General features: G+C 57.7%; 1 protein-coding gene across 3 annotated transcripts in view; it reads right to left on the reverse strand.

Moving 5' to 3' along the window:
• The window catches only part of CAMKV (CaM kinase like vesicle associated), an 11,811-nt gene extending 5,990 nt beyond the window's left edge, over positions 1 to 5,821 (reverse strand). Inside the window, exon 1 of one of the 3 annotated variants that reach the window (XM_063114059.1) lies at positions 5,645 to 5,821. The gene's annotated coding sequence lies outside the window, so the exon portion shown is untranslated. Of the gene's footprint in view, positions 1 to 5,632 lie in introns of all 3 variants that reach the window. The other 2 variants (XM_063114057.1, XM_063114058.1) reach the window with 2 other exon arrangements.
• Between the last annotated feature and the right edge of the window lie 1,025 nt (positions 5,822 to 6,846).

The following is a 6,846-nucleotide window of genomic DNA, read 5'->3' on the forward strand; positions in this document are numbered from 1 at the left end:
AGCTTTGAGGAAGAAGCTTTGAGCTGGGCCTTAGAGGGGAAGGATATGCCAGGAAGCATGCAGGAGTAATGGTCAGGAAGATCAAGACAAGCTTGCCTAGTGCATCACTGCTGGGGCCACAGAGGACCTGGGCTGTCAGGTCTAAGTGAGCAAAGGCCCCCAACCAGATATAGCTGGCTCAGTGGGTTCCAGGCACTCTTTGCACCTGGGGCATGATGCCCCATGGTCTGCAACCCTCCCAGTTACAGCCCAATCCTCACCTGCAGTGCTGGAAGGGCTGGCTCCAGCAACCAAAGGGAAAGGCGCTTGCAGCCCTTGCTCAGAGGTAGGGGAGTTGGTGACTATGTCTAGACTTTTACAGACCTGACCCCAGAGTCTGCCTCCATAATGCCTGGTCATGTGACACTGGGGCTACAGCAAGCTCTGCACTGAGGTTGCACTGAAACTGCTGTGCCTCTGCTGACTGTGCATGTTGTACCTCCATATCAATTAGCACTTGCTCTGTGCAGGGCCTGGGCTGGAGCCTTGGGTACCTAGATGCTCCCCTACCTGAAGAGGCTCACAGCCTCAGGGTAGTGGAGAAAGGAGGAAGCCAGCCCCAGAGAAGGCAGCTTCACAAGAGGGATTCTGCCAGCCGAGGTCAAAGACCAGGACCCAGACCAGCCCCTTGGCCAGCACTAGCTGCTACTTGCTTCCTCCCAGGCAGAGGCCAGCCACCCACTCCTCAGGGTCACAGCTCCAGAAGTTCTCCCTCAAATTTGCTTTTAGCATTGGGGAACAAATTTCATCATTCCCTCATCTGGGTTGCTTGGGCTCAGGGAACACAAACGCATTTCATTAGCGCAATTCAAGGCAGGGCTTAAGCCATCTTGTGAGGCACCGCAGTGGCAAACAAGAGAGGCTTTGAAGATCATCGCTGACTGAGTGTCTTTGCCACCATGGCCACAGCCCTGCTCCTACTCTGCTGGGGAGGAGCATGTGGCTGGAATCCCATTCTCACAGTTGAGAGCAGAGGCACAGCCACCCATCCCCACACCATAACATCTGCGGGAGGGGGCCTGCATCAGTCCTCTCACTGACCCTAATGTGCAGCATTTCTCCTCCCAGGCTGGAATCTGAGGGCCATGTACTAGGCAGGAGGGTGGTACCTTAGCCTGCAGGTCTCCCAGGAGGGCTGGGAGGGACCTGTGTCCCAGCTCTGTTGCTTTGCTTACACCATTCCTTCTGGCAGGAATGCCCTTCCCCCAAAGCCTCCCGTCAGAATCCTATTTGTCACAGCAGAGCTATTTATAACATTAAAAAAAAAAAATCAGCAACTACTTAAATGTCCAACAACAGGTGACTCGCCAGCTCAATTGTGTCCACTCAGTGGCAGGAAGTAGAAGCACTGGCAAGGGCACTGCCCACCTTGGCTTCCCTGTGGAGCAGCCTCCACGTGAGCAAGGTGCTCAGACCAGGGCTGAATCTCTTCTTCACTGTGATTTCTGACATCATAAGGTCGTTTGTGCAACAAATTGTCTAAAACAATCCTGATGCTCCAAGGCCAGACACAAAATGGCCTTTCTTTGAATACCTTCCACAACCGTCTCCCCAAGCCCCGCCCCCCCAACAGCTCCCGGCTCTGCTGGTGTGGGTGGGAGGTTTTGTGTGTGTATGTCCCTGATCCTGGCCCCCAGCTTTCGGCTATGCATATGCATTCATGCCCACAGGAGCCTAGGGATGCTCTTAGGGTCTGTCTCCACCACAGAAAGCTGGGCCTCTGCTCACAGTAACATCAGCCTAGAGCCATGTTCTGCAGGCCTCAAGTCAGGGACGAGGACAGATCTTCCTCCCCTGTCCCCTACTATGGCCGCCCTAATATCAGCCAGTAGCTACCCCACCTCACCAGTCTGACTACACTCACCTGGGCCCCTAGACCTGGCCCTAGGGTGAAGAGAGGAGAAAGGGAGTCCCTGCTTTCCAATTAGCACCTTGACCCCCTCCACCCCTACCCACTCCACCATCTGCTACCCATGGCTGCTCCCTGGGAGGCTGAGGGTATGTTCACCCAGCCCCTGGCACCTGCCTGCAACAAGGGAAACCCTGGCCTCGAAGCTGTCACGGAACAGCTATAAGAATGGTGGGAAGCCAGGCAGAAAGGGGTTTGCATTTCTGACCTCATGGCCCTGACTCAACACCCGACAGTGGGGAGCTTTCCTCCCAGAAATACAGGACCTGGGCTCTACTTCAGATTCACATTGGGCCATGGAAGGGCACAGGAGCCCCACAGCGGCCGTTTCCCTGAAGACATGGCTCCCTCCACTCTCTGCAGAGGAACAGAACGTGTGCACTGGGGGCTGCCCAATGGGACCTTGGGGGGAGGGCAGAGCCTGGCACTGCCACTGCCCTCCTGCTGGCTCTCAGGGGGCCTGAGGACCAAGCACCCAACAGTTATTGCTGCTCTTGGGGCCTGACCGCTGGGCTTAGGGAATTGAGCCTCAGGCAACCCTGAGGGAGCCTCTGTCTGTTGGTGGCCTAGTAATAAAGGGTCCCTCAGGGGCACTACTGCATCTTAAGGCAAGTCTGACTCAGGGAAAGCCCAAGTGGGACAGAAGCCAAGAGGCCCAAAGACCCCATGTCGGGGTCCTGTCCCCTCTTCCACTGGGGTCAGCCTGGTTTAGGCCCCACTTTTCATAGCCATAAACAGGTGTTTCTTGTTGCCCCAGTCTGCTGCCAGGTGGGGCTCCAGAGCTTGCAGTAAATCTAGGGAGGTCAGGAGGGGCCCAGGAGGCCTCCAACTGCCTCGCAACAATTGTAGGCAACACCACCTGATTTAGTGGCAGTTGTGAACACCAGCCTGCAAGTGCCCCCTTTTTTTCCCTGCTCTCCTCTCTGAGGGGCTAGGGCTAGGTTTCCTGCTGCAGTGGACATGCCCAGGCCCTTCCTAGCTCACAGCTCAGGCCTCACCCACAGGACCAAAGAAGGTAGAGACCTCACTTACACGGTCTGCTATAAGGAGGCACAGCCAAGCTTCTAGCCTACTATCCAACTGCTTCAGGAGATGGGACAGGGGCTGCAGTGGGTGAGCCACAGGCTCCAGCTAAATCATGGTCAATGGTTCCTGGAGCTGACTCTCCCCCATCTGATGAGGGAGTGTGTATGGGGGGGGGGGTCTCTCCAGTCTTGGGGGTGCCCATGCTGTCTAGTGCTACCTCCAGAAAGTTCAGCCCTCAACATGCAGGCAGAGCCAAGAGCCAGCTGGCCCTTCCCAGGCACCTGGGAACCCCTGAAGGAGACTCTACTAAAGGCCCTGCTTCCCTGTGGATGGAGGAGGGGAAATGTAGAGGAAGGCACTAGAGTAAAGGGTTACTATGGTTATGGAAGTTTTAAAACAAGGGGAGGGCGAGAGGAGAAGTGTTGGCCAGGTCCTTCAAGAATTCCTGGAGGGGCCGGCCCGTGGCTCACTCGGTAGAGTGCGGTGCTGATAACACCAAGGCCCCGGGTTCGGATCCCATATACGGATGGCCGGTTCGCTCACTGGCTGAGCGTGGTGCTGACAACACCAAGTCAAGGGTTAAGATCCCCTTACCGGTCATCTTTTAAAAAAAAAAAAAAAAAAAAAGAATTCCTGGAGACTTTGGTTTGTCACCTTCCCCCTGGGTTCTGTGACCCTCGCCCCCATCAAGGAAGGAGAGGTGAGGGGACTAAGAGACTTTAGAAAATAAAAAGAGGGGCAGAGACACAGAGACACAAAGGCAGAACCTATGATGGAAAAGGAGCAAGGAGAAGACAGAGTAAAAGGGACATAGGCACAAGGGGAGGAAGGTGGACTTGGGCAGGGGTTCTGAAGAGGCCTATGGGTGCCCAGTAGAGCCCTAAGGCCTCCATGGCCATGCTTTGAACCCCTTTGAGATTAAACCTTCCTGTGTCTCCCAGATGTACACTGAACTTGGCATGGGAGACAGAGCTGAAATGAGTCCACCTTCTTGGGGTCTCTTGGTGGGGAAGAGGCCAGCTATTGCAGCCCCCCAGTCAGAACAATTCCCCAGCCCCTCTCCTTGTCATCAAGGCAGCTTAGGTCAGGAAGGTCCAACATGTTAAATGCACAAACATGCGGGGATGGAAAAGAATCTTGGGGACACAGCTGCTTCCCTTTATAGTCCTTCCTCTCAGCTGGCCCAGTTGTACCTAGACTCTCCCAGCCAAGCTCCCCCTATCTGCTGTCCTCTCCAGGCCTTGGGTCCCCAGGGGCCCTCTAACAGCTCAACTTAATCCTCTATCACCCTCCCCGCCATCCCCACCCCCCACACTGGATCCTGTCAGGAAGGCAACAAACAGCACAGCAAGCAACCCAGAAACATGCCTCAGTTTCCCTGAATGGAGATCATGGACTTTGTGGCCTTCTCCCAGGGCAGAGGACTGCCCACCTCCCTGTGAGTAGTGGCCAGGTCATGGGGCTAGAGAGGAGGGCCAGCAGCAGATATGTGAACAGCCAGCCTAGGGCACCTGGAGGCCCACACCAAATGCTGTAAAAGAAAGGAAGAGAGACCCTCTGCCCCATACTGGGAACTAGCCTGACTCTGAGGAGAATGGATACCAGTTTCCCAGTTGAGCAAACTGAAGACCAGAAGTCGCTGGAGCTAGCAGAAATCAATTCTGAGGGGAAGGGGGGAAGGGCACTAGGTCTCTGAAGGTGGTTCTGGGGGCCCAAAGCCTGGGCCTGGGGGTGAGGGGACACATGACAGGGACTGGACAGGGGCTGGTGATTGATAGAGGGCCCTGATCCCTAGGAAGGAAACTGGTGGAGCAGGTTCTGTCTGGGAGTTGCAGACAAAAGCAATTTGGCAGAGCTACTGAGGGTTTGGGGCTCAAGAGCCCAGGGTCTCTGCCAGATAGTACCAGCTGCGGAAGGCAGAAGCTGACGCTCTCACTGCCCCCCGCCCCCAGCCAGGGGCCCTGCTCCCCACCGTAGTGTCACCCTGATCCCCTTCCCCAGTGCTGCTGGCTCGCCCCCGCTGGCACAGCAACACACATGTGGGAGGCACACGTGTGAGCATCAAGCCCCGCACCTCACAGCAGGAACATGTGAGCCCCCCACCCCCACCGCGCACGTGGGTCTGTGCACTGGACCCCAGGCTAGACTCCACGTGAAGGATTGGAAGCTGGACCTTGACTGGGGGGCTGCTGGTACCTAGGGGCTTGGACCCTCCTCCCCCACCCCGCTGCAGCCCCGCCCAGCCCCCCTCCGGGTTGTCGCCCATAAAGAACTCTCCGTTGTCATGGAAATTAGTGACTGCTAAGCGGTAGGGAGGGGGTCCGGGGGCACTTGGGAGGGGCTGGAGGGGGCTCTGTGAGCGGGTAGGGACAGGTCAGCCCTCGGCCCCTGCCCTCATGGGGCACCACGAATCTTCGAGGGTTAATGTTCTCACAATTCGGAGCCGCAGGGGCTTCCCCGGGGCCCCCGAGCTGTCCGAGGTAATGGGGAACTTTAGTCCGATCCCACATGCCGCCCCCCCGGACCTGCAGAGCCCGCGCGCTCAGCCCCCGCCAGGACGCTAAGCCCTCGCAGCGCCCCCGCGCACTCTGCGCCCCGAACCTCAAGCCAGGTAAACAATCCCCAAGGTCCCCCAACGTGTGTTCGGGAACCCCCTACCCCGGTCTGCACCTGCAGCGTCAGTCGATCACACGGAGGAAGCGATCGCGGGCTCAGCGGGGCGCCGAGGGCTCGGGGGGGGGGGGGGGCCGGCGGGCAGAATCCGCTCCGGGCACGCGGTGCAGACGCGGCGCCAGATGCAGCCGCTTCGGCTCGCAAACCTCCAGCATCGCCAGCCGCTCGCAGGCTTCGGATTCGCACCCCGAGCCGGGGGCGGGCTGGGGGCGGGGCCTCCCAGCCCGCCCCGCCCCACCCTGGCGGAGCCTGAGGCCGGAATCCCGCTCGAGGGTGGGCTCATGCGGAGTGGCAGCGGGGCTGGTGAGCACTGGCCTGCCCGGCCTTAGCCTGGCTCTCAACTGCTTCCTTAGGCCCTTGGACTTCCGACCCGGCTGCAGGAGCCAGGGGGGTCTTCCTATGCCTAGTGTAGGGAGTAGGGAGTGGGTAGTTGGACAAAAGCCTGAGTCCTGGAGCTGCACAGGAGTCTTGGCAAGCAGTAGTCTCGAGGGACTAGGGCTCTGCCCATCTCACCAAACCTGACCCAAGGGGCAGGGACCCACTTAGAGGAACAATGTGGGCAGTTGCTAGAACAGACTGCCCTACAGACTTCATCCTCTAGCTAGGAGAAGTAAATACACAGGGGTGTGTTTCTGTAAGTGGTCAGGGTTAACACGGTGAGGGCCCCAAACCCTGGTGGCAGAGCTTCCTATCCCATTTACCCCCAACTTCTGCAAGGCCAAAGTCTTTCCCAACCATGTCTCAGCCAGGGTGGCTGGCCCAGTATGCCCCCTCCTGTGTGGCACCAAATTTCCCACACTACAAAAGTCACATGTGACATGGTATGGACTCTTCCCAGTCTAATTACTCTCAAACACCTCATGAGTAGGATGAGGTGGCCTGGGCTAGGATATGAAGACAGAACTGTAGCACCAAGGTACCCCACCAGATCTGGGCCCTGACTGGAGGGAGGAAGGTCAGAATTGCTAGGAAGAAGCTTTGAGGGCAGTCCTTGGCCATTTCTCTGTCCTTTGTCAGTGAAGCACATGGACCCAATGCCTGCCTTGCTCCCCTCACCAACCCTGAGGACTATACCGAGGCCAGTATCTGAACGCCTCTCAGTTTCTGGATCTGAGCTCCATCCCACCTCTCCCCTCCCAGTGAGCCTTGTGACCCTTGTCCTAGTGGGGTGATGGTGGGGTAGTCATCCCCAACCCCGC

This window comes from Cynocephalus volans, chromosome 11 (genome assembly GCF_027409185.1).
Source record: "Cynocephalus volans isolate mCynVol1 chromosome 11, mCynVol1.pri, whole genome shotgun sequence".
NCBI classification, from domain to species: Eukaryota; Metazoa; Chordata; class Mammalia; order Dermoptera; family Cynocephalidae; genus Cynocephalus; species Cynocephalus volans.